Source organism: Calidris pugnax, unplaced genomic scaffold (assembly GCF_001431845.1).
Source record: "Calidris pugnax isolate Ruff unplaced genomic scaffold, ASM143184v1 scaffold335, whole genome shotgun sequence".
Classification (NCBI taxonomy): domain Eukaryota; kingdom Metazoa; phylum Chordata; class Aves; order Charadriiformes; family Scolopacidae; genus Calidris; species Calidris pugnax.
Genome location: NW_015091148.1, coordinates 763,775 through 777,681, shown reverse-complemented (window position 1 = coordinate 777,681; position 13,907 = coordinate 763,775).

The following is a 13,907-nucleotide window of genomic DNA, read 5'->3' as shown; positions in this document are numbered from 1 at the left end:
GGAGGGGGGGGGGGGGGGGGAGGTCTCTGCCGATTGACTTATCTGTTAGAAAAGGCGTCTGCAGGCGAGCTCACCAATCCGGGGCGGCCGAGGATGCTGAGACCATCCCCTGGTGTCAGTTTTAATGGGAAACTTCACTGCTCTGCAGAGGGGGGGGGGATGTATTTTTTAATATAAAACCTGCAGCACCAGCGTTTCCCCTTGCCCCTCCCCGCCCGCTCGGTTCCCGGGCAGTTTGCTCACACCTCTATTTCCAGCCTCCCCATTTTTGGAGGTGGGGGTGGTGGTGTTATTTTGGGAAAGCCCTTTGCGGAGGTGAAGAAGGAGCCCGCGGCTGTGCCAAGGCCTGGAAGCCCAACCCCAAAAATAAAAAATAGAGGAGAAAGCGTCCTACGGAGACCCAATGCCCCGCTCCCCACACTGAGGGAGCCTTTGCCTCCCTGCAGCGCACCTTGTCTGTAGACGGCACACAGCTACGTGCGGGGGGGATTGAAAATATTATATATTTGAAATCATATATTTAATATTTTTTAATAAATATTCTATGTTAAATATTAAATGCAAAAAGGTAGGGTCATTTTTAGGGAAGGGAAGACCTCCCGGGTGGGGTTTCTTGCTGTAGCACCGAGACCCACGGAGGGAAGAGCCGGGAGGTGACACGGAGCACCCCAAATTCCGAGGGATCCCCCCTTCCCCCTCGGCTCCTTCTCGCCCTTCCCGGGGCCAGACCTCTCCAGCCTCTCCCTCCCGCGGAAAACCCGCGCCCCGCGGGCTGCGGCGCCGCAGAAGCGTGGGTCTGGTCGGGCAGAGTCGGGGGATGAGGCGGGGGCAGCAGGAGAACAGCCCCCCCGGGGTATGTCCCCCATCCTCCGACTCAATCAACTTCTTTTTCCTACCCCTTCCCGCAGGAATTCAAGTTCTCGGCCGGGGGCTGGACGGGGACCCTCCTCCTGGGCTGGCAGAGCCGGGGCTGGAGAGGGGGGGGTGTCCCCAATTTGGGGGTTGCCTGGGGGCATGGCCAGCACCGAGGGAAGCCGGATTTCCGCGGAGGACGGCGCCCAGCCCGCTCGCTCTCTCTCCAGAAAGGATTTATACGCGGGATTAAATGCCCGGCCGCATTGGACAATTTAACGATCGGGGCGAATTAATTCTGACTCCGTCTATAAGAAAAACGATGGTTTGTGGGATAATCCTCTGCAGGGCTGTCACTGCAGAGAAGGAAAGAAATGAAACCTCGACGGCATCGGCGGGTTTCCCGGGGCTGGATGCGCCGTTTCCGAAAGGACTCGGAGTGAGAAACTGGAGAAAAGGGGAAATTCGGTTCTTCGGTAGAATCTATTTATCCAATTTCTTGGCTTGTGATAGACCTTCCCTTCTGGAAACGAGCCCGCGGGGACGGGCTGTTGTTGGAAACCTATTAAAGCTCTCGCCGGTAGAAAGTACTTTGCAGTTGCGTCTGGTTCTATATCGGCGGCGCATTTCTCAAAAAGTAGGAAAATAGGCCCATTTAAATAGCTAACAATGGGCGATACGGAGGTGGGGGGAAAGGAACAAATAAGAAGTGGGATTTTACAGATTTTGGAAAACATGAGAATAACCCTAAACTTCATACAGAAAAGGCACCAAACCCAACCAAAGCTCCGCTATAAAACAACCGAGGGAGGAGGAGAAGGGGACACATCTCCGAGACCTTCGAGCCCCGGCGGGTATTTGCCCCCTTCCAGCCCCGACGCCCCCCCAGGGACTGACCTGGGCCCGCGCGTAGGACCCGCACCCCGCGCTTCTCCGAGCCGCAGCCGGGAGCTGTGAAATTGGGGTGTTTTCCCCCATTTCCGCTCTTTTCTGCCTCCCATCTTCTATTCCAACCGGTTCCCCACTTGCCCCCGCAACGGGTCTTTGCACAAAGTTCTTAATTAAAAAAAAAAAACACAAACCAAACCACACCAAACGCACCCTTTCTCCTCCAGGGTCTGATCCTGCCCTGCTCTCCCCCGGCGGGGGGGGACACGACGACTTTTCCCTTCAGCCTCACCCCCTCCTCTTCCTCCAGAGACCAAAGTCCAGACCCGCTTTGCACATTGATCCTGCGTCCAAAGGGTCACCCGTGGGGGCTTCCAGCCAGTCGGGGGGCAAAACCAGCGGGTGCCCGAGGGGGACCGGCCGTGACCGTCCCCCCCCGCCCGCCGGGCCCGCTGCAGCCCCGTCCCGTCTCCCTGCACTTGGTCCCTTGTCGTGACCGTCTCCCATCACCGGGAGCCGTCGGGGACCGGGAAGGGAGAGCGGGAAGGATAAACGGGAGCAGGATTTTTAAAAGTAACTCCAGGACTAAAATTTCGGGATGTTTCGGTTAAAAGAAGCGAAGATTTGAATTTTTTTTTCTTTCTTTTTTTTTTTTCTTTTTTAGCAAACCTCTGTGGATTGCCGGAAAAACACATGGAAAAAGGCAGCCGAATCCCACTGGAAATCCGGGAAGAGGGCAGGGGATGTGATCGGCCCTCGGAAAGGACCCTCGGCCCTCTCGAGAGGGTTGGCTTTTTTTCGTGAAAGCACTTGAGGATGACAAATATATCCCCGAAGGGATTGCTTGGGGGGGGGTGTCTCAGGGCGTTATCACCGCCCGGGGGGAGCCGCCGAAGGGCCCGGAGTAAATACCCGCCGTTAAGGCGGGTGGGATGAGGGTTTTGCTCCCTTTTACTCCGGGCCAAATCCTGAAAATCACTCCTCGACTTGATTTCAGCCCGGGGGCTCCGTCCCCTCCCCACCCCGACGGGGCTTTGCTGAATTTACTTCGCTTTCGGGTTTTCATGCTGAAGCCCCGCGGCTATGATCGTGCGGGGCCTCGGGGCGGCGGGTGCCGAGGGCGGGGGGGACACAGTGGATTTTGCCGCATGATGTAAATCACACGAGAAACAACCCCAAAAACGCTTCCTCCCCAGGTTCGTGCTCCACCATCGGTGCTGGAGGCGACCGGCCCCGGGCCGAGCATCCCGGTCCGGGGGAGCACGGGGCACCCCCGGCGACAGCCCTGGTGCCCCCCCTCCATAAAGAAACCTTCCTTGTAAAAGTCACTTTACATCTCCAGAGCCTGAAAATTACCAGGTAACAACTTTTTACGACCCGACTCCCAGGACACGGTTTCATTTCATTCCTTAACTCAACTCTCCATCCCCTTCTCTCCCGGCTGCGTTTCCCAGCAAAGAGATCCCTCCGGGTTTAGCATGAATTTAAACACTCAAACCTTGCAACGAGAGCTGATTCACCACCTGGCCTCAAACCGCAGGATTTTCGAATCGTCTGGAGTTGAACTCTGATTCCAGCCGGGGGGATTTTCGGCTTTTCAGAAGTCCTTGGGATCCTCATGATGCTGGGAGGGGGCACAGCCCCTCCACCAGTAGCTCCAGTCTCTGCAGGAAGGTGCTGGGGCTGGTTTCTCCCGAGGGTTTCCTGACCCCGGGACATCCCAAGGGCCACTCTGCTCCCCTGTAGGCCCAGCTGGCCGTGAAGAAATATCCTAATCCCATCTCAACTCGAAGCAGCTGAAGAAGCTCCTCAGAGGCGTTGCTTTGCCGTTCTTGCTGGTTTTCCTTTTAATTACTTTTTGCATTTAAGAGTTCGAAGCAGGAGCTTGGCGGGTAGAGAAGGAGATGGAAGAAGAGGAAAGCAGCACTAGAAATCCAGTCAGGGAAAAAGCACAAGAGCAAATCCATGTTTTAACTCCCCTTGAAAGTGGATGGATGTGAGCCCTCCTCTCCCCTTTGCCCCCCCCCCAGCCCTTGTCCGGGGACCTTCGCCTCTTGGGTTTATGGTTCTCCTCTGGGCAGTGTCAGCGTTTCACGCCCTTGATGACACAGCCTCCCCTTCTCCAGTCCCTCTGAAGACTTGGATCCCAAATAGAGCAACAACAAAAAAAAAAGACTTCTCCAGGTCTGTGATTGTTCCTGGTGCTGGGGAGCTGGTGCGGGTCTGCCCACTGTTCTAGTTATTCTTTAGATAAAGAAATAAACTAAAAGACCCCAAAATCAAGAGTTGAGTCACAAGAGCAAAAGGAGACTGGATCCCAGCAGTAGAGCTCGGCGTCTCTCCCCTCCGACAGAGCAAAGGCAAGTTGTGGCACCATCCTGAAACTATTTAGTTCGCATCCATGGGAGATGGGGGCCTTTTAAGGTCTCTTCTCCCTACCCCACCCCCAGAGCCACTACCCCTCATATATTATTTTTACTAATGTGGTGGGATTTTTTTTTTCCCTTTCTTGGAGGAGGAGGGATTTGTGTAGCCAGATCCGAGGAATTTGGAGAGAGAGAGAGAGAGAGAGAGATCCCCCTGTTGACTAGAGAGATGTTGTTCTTGGGATTAGAGATGTCTGACCTTGAAGGTCGCAGGTCACGGTCTTGAATAAGGAGCAGGAGTGCGAGGCTGGGATTGAAACTTGAGGTGTGTCTGCTGGAGATCACAGGGAAAAGTCTTCCAAACAAAGAGGAATGCCTCGATCGGGGCGAGAAAGGACAACTTCCCCAAGAATTATGGGCTCCTTCTGGATGGTCGCATACCTGCAGACCCCCCAAAGGATGCTCTGCGGCTGAGGGAGGAGAGGAAGGAGGGGAGAAAGGAGGGCCAAGATGGCTGGAGCCAGAAGGTCCCATTATTTATTACTTTTTGCATTCTGGGCAGGCCCAGAGGCCCCAACATTGGCGGTTTTATGGAGATAGGTGCTGTGGGGAGCGATAGAAAGAGCATCCCACTGCTGGAGCAGGGCTGGCTGCCCAGGAGCATCTTTGCAGCAAAGGAAGAAAGGGAGCGCTTCCCCCAAGTGCAGGGAAGTGACACAGAGGCACAGCAAGAGTCTGAATCTCGAATCTGTGTCCAAAACAACAGCTATGAAAGTCTTCCCTCTGTGAGATCCTGCAGAGCTCTAGGGAACTCTCACAGCTGTGTGCCTCAGTTTCCCCCCGGGAATACCAGTCAGAGGAGCAAAGAGCACTTGTTTAAGGGTAAAATAGACTACAGACACTTATTTCTCTGCTGGGTTCTCCCAGCATCCAAATAAAGAAAGCAAGATATTTAGTGGTCCAGAACCATCTGGCGTGTGCCCATGGACCCCACAGATGGAGGCCTGTGCATGGCTGCTTCTGGGTACCTGTGCACGGGCTGGACCCCTGCTCTGTCCAGGGGATGAGGGTATGTGGGTGCTGTGATCTGTGAGTGGTGAGATCATGGCATGATCCTGCTTATGTCCCCAGGAACAAGAGTAATGAAGCACGTAAGAAAGTGTTTGAAGATCCAGGACCTTCAACGCAACCTCATCCCACCTCCCTGAAGCCCCAACATTTGAACAGACTCAGCTCCACACCCTCTGCCGATGTCAATATGGTCTAAATGACCTCAAGAATGAAAAACCCTGGTTCTTTTTAACATTTTTTGAAGAGTGCAATGAGGAGCTCGTCGTACCACCTGTGCAAACCACGCATGGAAAGTTCTGCCGTGAAACTCCACAGGCCAGGTCTTGTTGCGATGCTTAAGCCCATCCTTAAGGCCTTTTTCTTTCCCTTTTCGGGGCTGTTGGTCAGGAGAGGAAGGGAGGGGGTCGGGGGGAAGAGCAGCCCCTGCCCCGGGAGCGGACCCGAGCGACGCTAGAGGGAGCCCCGGGCTCAATTAATTAACAAGCGAGAATTAACCAAGTGGAAAAAACATTGGCACTGCGAAAGAAAATTAGAATTAATTTACCTGTGCTATTACTTGTGTTTCAAGCTGCATTTATGCCGATTTACATAAAAAAAAACCCCTACGTGCAAAGCAGCAAAATGACACTAAGCCGAAACGCAGCAAAGGAAATGGGTTTGTGCTTTTGTGATCTGATTCAGGGCAATTTGGGCTCTAATTGATTTAAATGGCTGTCAAACCTGCTTTCCTCTCTGCCTAGGTATTTATTCTTCACTTTGAAGCATTCGAGGGAAAACAGAAGGCATCAATCTGTCTCCAAAATGCCTTTTTTAATGCCAGTATTGATTTTTGAAGTGCCTCTGGAGGAAGGGGAAATGTAAGGAATAAATATTAAGGAGTTCAACATTTCTCAGCCTGGCCCAGCCGCAAGCTCCCACCCAGGGAGACCAGAGTAGAGCTTCTCCAAGGAGGTCCCAGGCCTGATCCAGAGCCTGCCAAATGCAGGGAACCACGGCCAAGAGGCCACAGGAGAGGGTCACAGAGGCCAGAGGCACCCTTGGGTACCAGCTGAGCAGCTGTAGCAGGGTGCCCTGCTTTTTGGGGTGCTTGTAGGGTGCTGTTTTCATGCAGAAAACATGCTGCAGACCCATCCTGAACCCCAGCACCTCTCACCTTCCTCCCTCTGTGGCTTTTCCTGCATAGTGCAGAGCTCTGCTGGAGGTCCAAGGCCTCCTGAAGGCAATGAGGTGTTTTCAGGGGTTGCAGCAGACTTAAGTGGAGCTCCTGGAGGCGGAAAAAGGGGAAAGCAGCCCCAAAACAGGTCTCCATGGCGAGGTGGATGGGCTGGAACTGTGTGGTAGATAAGCTCAGGCTTGTGTCTGAGCAAAACTGAATCAAAAGGGAGCTCAGCAGAAACATAAAAGGTCATAAAAGCCGCTGTTGGGCTTATTTATTATCATTTTGATCTTATTAGCATCCCATTCAGTGGCTCTTTGGAGAATAAAACACTGATATTGTGTATTTATCTTGACAGAAACCAACCAACCTTAATAAAAATGAATCACTTGATAAAGAAAAAAGGAGAATCAAACCTTTCTGAAGTTTTATATTGTCTTTTTAATTAACTACTCTAATTTTGCCTAAGTATGTAGAAGGGAGAAAGCTAGAAAGTAGCAGAGATTATGTAGAGGGTTTACTGTATCCCATGTCCTAGGTGTAAATAATGCTCCTGTTAATTTAAAACCAAGGCTGCCTGTCTTTACGACTTCACTGCACTCCCATTAGCTCTATCCTTCTACAGTGTCATGGGTGCAAATAGATTGGGTTGAAAACTTCCCCCAGAGCCACTTTAAAGTGACTTCTAATCTTTCCCTTTAGTGGTGTTAATTCAACTTCACAAGAGTGTTTGAAGCACCATTAGGCAGAGAAATGGACCTTCTCTCCTGATGGTGCCCTTATCCAAATAGCAACATTACAAAAAAAAAAAAAATCAGATCTGTTTCATATCAGGCCAAGTCTCTGGGGCTCCAGAGAGCAGCTGAGGGAGATGTGGGCTCTCTTTTTATGAGACTTAAATACATAAAGGATTTATGCTTTGCATTTCTGTATCACTGCCCCGCAGAGGTCCCAAAGCACCTTGGAAACCTCCTGCCTCGTAGCATGGAGGACAAGTGGCAGCAGCTGCTGGAAATGGGGACAGAGAAAGAGCTGGGGACACAGCCAGGGAAAGAAAAAGGTCCACATAACCCAGGCTGGCTACACGGTGGCATGACACTAGGGTGTTTTTTTTTACAGCAGGACACCAAGGAAGGGTGGAAAATGAGGTGCTGGGAAGCCCTACATGTTGTGTGGTAGGGCACAGTCATGTCTATATGCCCGTCCAGCATCCCGTAAGAGGGTGATGAGGATGAGAAAAGCCTGTGGTGTTGTCTGTCTTTAGTGGGAATGTGGCTGGGCATTAGCGAGAAGGTGACGTTACAGAAGCTGTGAGACCCAGAAGCTTCGGTGCTGCCGGGTGCAGTGAGGTTTGTCACAACCATCAGCCCCGAGCACCGTCCAGCCCCACTTCCACCATCAACCCCAGCTCCCAGTGGGGCCCAGGAGCAGATATACAGGGGAAAATGGGCACAAACAGAGCACACCTTTGCTGAGGATAATGTCCCAGCCTCTGGCAAGCAGCAGAGCAAGAGACTTTCTGACCTGGTGGCTCTGCCTGGACCATCATGATTGACAGCCAAAGTTGGGTTGTCCCTTAGTTTGGATCTCTTTTTGGCTCTCATTTACAATTTTGGCTTCTATAACCTCCAGTATCAGCAAGTTCCACAATACAAGTGCACATTTTGTGAGAAGCAATCTGTCCATACTCTGAAACAGAGAATAAATATTCCCCTGGACCCTTCCCTTCATGTGCTGTGGAAGAACTCTGTCATCCTCCATCTCAACCATCGCTCTGTTCTGGGCAGCTTAGACAGCAAAGGATTGGTTACCCCAAGTTTTGGTGGAGATAATATTTTATTACAGGACAGTCTGCCCCAGGAGACTCAGATTGTCCCTGGGGTCTTGCAGGTGCAGGGATTACAGCCCAAAAGGAAGGATTGCAAAATCGGGGGATGCAACTTTCTCCTGTCCTCCAGGAGAGGGCAATCCCTGGCTGGAGCTGAACTGAGAAACGGCTGCTTAAAAAGAGATGCTTGGGAGGATTTTCCTCTTTCGCGGCTCCTTCCAAGCAAAAGCTCAAATTACTGTGATGGAGGAAGGCTGTAAAATGGAAAACACAGATGGGGGAACTTGCAGAGTGTGGGTTTGGGGCGGCCTGTGTTTCTTTTCACAGCAGCATTCATTAATACAAATTAGCTCTGCCAAAATGAAAGAGTTAAAAATAAACCAGAGTTTCCTTTGAATCAATCAGAACTTTATGCTGGGTGATCCAATCATAAGCATATCTAGTCATTCATCTTCATTAGGCTTGGGTTGAATTTATCTTCTTTATTCTTCTTTCTTTGTAAAACCGAGACAGAAGATGCAGGTGGACGTTGGCTAAAACAAGGGAATCTCTACGTGGCCTCTCTCTCAACCTCCTCCAAATACTTGATTTCCACCTCACACGCTGTTTTATTTATGCAATACACTCTCACACCAGCAAACACACTCCTCACCTGTTCTGTGGAGACAGGCTGGTGAGCAAGACCCTGGCAGAAGCTTATTTGAAGTTTTATTCTGTATAACAGGGAAATGAATCAAACAGCTTGGCCTCTTCTCTGTCTCCGTTTCCCCATCTGCAAAATGTGGATCATGGAACTGCAACATTTTGCAAGAAGCCACATTGCAGAAGCCATGAATTAAACATAATTTTCTTCAGATGTCCTCTTTCCTAAGAGGGTGGTGAAGATCTAAGCCAGTATTTCAAAAATGTTTCATTCTAAGTGTGAGAGTTGTCCCGTGGCTTTCAGTGAACCTACTTTTGAGCGTGGCCTTAACTTTTCACTTGAACGTGTCCAGGAGCTGGTGGGAGCGGAAGGTGGGGAGAGGAAAGGGAGTCAAAATGCTCTCGAGTAAAGAACCCACCCATCGAGGAGGGCTGCTCAACACCTCAGAGATTTCCCAGCTACTTCCAGGGAGAAAGTTTGGAAAACCTAATGCACAAGTATTGGAAGGGAAGCGGGCATCCCACTGGGCCGCTTCATCCTGGTGAAGGTGTGTGGCTCAGAGAAAGAATATCTGGAAAGCAAATGAACAAAACCTTGTTAAAATAGTCCTCGGACCATCCTGTCCCTTGCTAACTGTTAACTACAGAAAGCAAGCAGGAATGAGGAAAAAAAAGACTCAAGCCTGGGAGAACTGGAATGTGGAGCTTTTTGGCACAAGCTGAGCAGGAGAAATTTCCAGAAGAAACAACATGAGTGAGAGGATTATTACGAAAGGCCAGAGTGTCAAATCTGTGCTGGGAGTTAAAAGGAGCCCATAAAATCCACTCACCAGAAATGGAGCCAGAGCAAGGTCTGGAGTTAACTCCTTAAAGTCTACAAAACAGTGATAACCATCAGCAGCGACTTTCTCTCTGTGAGGTGCAGAGTCTGGGCAAAGTCCCACCGTATCCATCACCCAGAAGCTATAAAGAGGAAAAAAGCAGATCAAGCAGGTTGATGAGTGTTTTATGCAGTGCAATAAATCCAATGTCCAGGGCAGATCTCTAATTTAAGCTCCCCTTTTATCGCCATTTATAAAGATTCTTTAAAAAATAAGAGGCAATCTTAACAATATAATCCAGTTATATTATAACAATATAATCCATATGCGTCTAATTTTACCACCATTATTAATAAAAAATATTGCACTGCAGTAGCTATGTGAGGCCAAACCCTACTGGAGACTTGTGAACTGATTTCAAAGTAGGAAAAAAAAAAGAAATTCCAACAGCTTTTAAATTTATTTTTTCCATTTCAGACCTTTTGCAAGCACTGAGCAGTGAATCCCTGCAAGTTACACAGTGACTTCTCTTCTGTATAAGTGCAATGAGTCCTTGCAGGTGCCTAAAGAAGTAGAGTCTGGAGAGAAATTTCAGAGCATTGTCTAAATAATATGTGAAAGGTGGGGCAAGGCTGGAGTGTATCACGTTCTTCACTTTCATGGTGGACAGGACAAGAAACGATGGGTTTAGATCACAGCTAAGCAGATTTATATTACACATTTTCAAAGATTTTGCATCTGCAAGGAACATGAAGGATGGATTTGGAGTGTGAAGGTGGTGGGGGATCTCTGACCTGGGTGGATACATGTCATGGTGTTAACAAGATAAAACTGTCCCGGATCACGTGGCAGGTTGAGACCGGGACTTCAGTCTCATGCAGAGGGGACAAGACTCATCCTTACAGCTCCCACCTCCTGCTTTCCCTGCAGAGTCCCTCTCTTGGCCTTTGATCCCATAAGCCAGGAGCAGCTGATGAGTAGATCACAGACCAGCCCTTACCTGTCCCCACTTTCCCCTCCGCTTCTGGCCTTTGGATTTTGACCCCACTCTCCAAACGTACGAGGTGAAACCCGTCTGGAGGGAGCGGGAGGCAGGATCCAGCTGAGAGTCCTGCCCTCCATGCCCAACTTTGGTTCATCCACACAAATTAAGGAGAATAAGAGAAGAAGCTGGGTTTAGGAGATCTTGAAATGTTGACTTGAGAATTGTTAGTAAATCGGTCCTGTTTGGATCATCGGTGTTTGGGGACATTTTGGGAGGAAGAAGAAAGAATGAGGCCAACATTTAAAAAAGATTTTGGGTGCTCCTCTCGACTGGCAGGTGCTCAGAGAGAAGAAATTATTCCAGTTTAACACACACCAGAACAAATAGCATGTCTCCAGCTCAGACGGGCAGAGCTTAAAGGGACAATCAAACCGAGATGCTTTGAAAAGACAGAAACAAGTGTAATACGGAAGCAAAGGCAAACTAATGAAAGTCAAAATGAATTTATGAGGCACCTTAATGAAACACGTGGACATGCAGAAGATGAATCCATGATGTTTAAGCTTTTAAGTCTGCAGATAGCACGGAACTCACATGATTGAAAAGGTAATAAATTTCATAGCAAATGGACAAGATCATATTTGCACAAAGAAAACCTTTGCCCAAAGCAAGTGTGTGTGGTTAGTGAAAGATTCAATTAGGCTATTTAATGCCAGTTGCACAACTGTCTTGTTCAAAGACTTGTACTATCTTCTGCCAAAGGTTGCACCCCTTAAATGGTAACATTTATGGATTAAAGCTGAGCAGCTTTGCTCTGCCCGACAGATGGGTCTTGTGCCTTTGATGAGAGAGATCACAGAGAAAATGATAAACAAATCATGTCCGACTCCGTACCCGCAGTGACAGAACATATATAATAAATGTTACTTTTTACTTAATTACCCAGAAAACGCTCAGGCAACGCGCAGGGACGCGGAAGCACCGAGGGGTGCTCAGAAGCTGTCACCAGTCATTAGCCGTCCTGCAGGAGCACCCCGGCCCAGATGCGGATCAGAGACCCCCCAGGCACGAAGCAAAGCCCCCGCCGGGTGTCAGCAGGGACTGGGGGCCCGGGGACCCCTCCCCAACACGCCCCGGGCTCGGCCTCTGTCCCCCCCAACCCCGCGCCCCCGGGGCCGCGCTTGAACCCGGGGCCGGCAGCACCGCGGAGAGCTCCGCGCCCCCCGACGGGGCGGGCCGAGAAACTCCTGGGGTTCGACCTATAGACACCCCTATATACACATCTATACACCCATGTATGTCTGTGGAAGCGTCATTCCCTCTGGGCGCTGCCATCCCCGGGTTTGCTGAGGGGGGGCTCGGCCGCGGCCGCGCTGGTTCACGGCGAAGCTCCACCTGCCCCCTCGGGGGTGAAGTGTATTCCCCCTTTTCCATGAGCTTTGGGGTTCTTCTTTTCCAAATCCATCCTCCGAAAGGAGTCCCCAGGGAGGCTCTGCCCCCCCCTCCCTGCCACAGGCAGCGAACGCTGATGAGGTATGCGACCAGCAAGAGCCGTACTGGTTGTGAGTCCTCTCCAGTCCAGAACTGGGAAAGGTCCTCCTTACTCCTCCCAGGCTCTCCTGAAGCAGCACAGACGTTGAGCGAGCCCGGTTATTTGGGCTGGTACTTGGCTTTTCTTCCCTGCATTTATTTATTTGAAGCTGTGCATGCAGCTGGATGAAAGGACTGTGCAACAAGACAGAAACACCACCACCTTAAATTACAAGAGTAAAATACAAGAGTAAAAACACCACCAGCTTGAATTACTAAATAATAATTTTTAAAAAGCCGGTTTTATTAAGTTATATTAAGTTTATATTAAGTTACTAAGTTATATTTAACACACAAGGACATAAAGAGTAACTTCTTCCCGCAGAGGGGAAAAAAAATCTAGAAGCTAACTAATAAAATAAAGGTACCAGAGGGCTGCGAGGTATTTGTGCTCTCTACAGACTCCTCAGGTGAGACTCAAGGAGGCAGGAGGAGGGAACTGTCGCCTGGGGAGACCCTGCCTGTGGTGGCACAAGCGGCTCCGCTTCCCCGGGCTGTGCTGGGGACAGCTTTTCTTGGAGCCAAGGTCTGGAAGATTCTAAGTGTCTTTGTTTTCAAGCCAAACAGATGCGCAAGGGAAGTTACTAAATAAGCAGTGGTTTTGTGCAAGGAAGAAGCGGCGGGGTTTTTTTTGTTTGTTTGTTTTATTTTGTTTTCTATAGCTGTAATCACAACTTTCTGCCCAACAGAAGTCGAGGATGGTGCAAAGTGGCAGCACGAGATATCACAGCGGAAGAAGGAGAATTCAGATCTTCCTTACCTTTCCCTCACCATCGGCGAAAGTGACTTTCTCTTCTCTTTTTCTTTGAGAAACTTGGGGCTGCAGGACCCTTCTTATCCTCAGTGACAACTTTCTGTTGTTATTTAACTGTGTGTCTCCGATTCGCTTTCGGCTGCTGCAGTCGGGCAGCGAGCAAAGGAAATCCTTACACCCCCAGAGACACCGGGAGGGATGATTTAATTGACCCTGCGGGAAGTGCAGCCGCAAATAGAGACAAATAATAATTTGTAGCCTAAAACCGTGGTGTCTGGGTGGAGACAGAGGTTCGTTTCTGATCCTGGAAGAATAATAGCGGCTGCGGGTGGGAATTAGTGCAACATTTTCTGCAGCGTAAATGGTTAATACGCGCACGAATAGCTTTACAAAAATAGTTTCAAGGCTGAAACTTGCATTTTGTGATATCGTTACCCCCGCGAGAATGATCAGCCTCCGGTACTATTTTAAAAATGCCTCCTTATTATTTGCCGAGTGTGCGCGTAAAAAAGTTACGCAAAGAAACCGAAAACAAACCCAATTTGAGAGGCTTTTTACAGAGCTTTTGCAAACGTGCGGTGGCGGCAGGGCCACGGGAGCCGAGGGACCGGTGCCGGGGGTGGGTCTGGGGGACACGGGGCTGAGGGATTGCCACCAAACGGGCAGGTGGAGTTTGGGGTTACGAGGGGTTTCTTTTTTTTGGGGGGGGTGGGGGGTGGAGGTTATATATTGCAGAACTGCCGTTGTCCACAATAATTTTAAATCGGCTTAATTTGCGAGTTTCGCTCTTGTAAAAAGAATCGGGTGGGTTCGGGGTGGGATTTGGTGTTGTGTTTTGGTTTTTTGGTTTTTTTTTTTCCCCTCTGTCTCTATTAATTTCTTCGAAAAGCAAACTTAAACAGGTAATTCCCGCCCTTCTAAATGTTTCCACAACAGCAATTCCCCGGGTTGTCT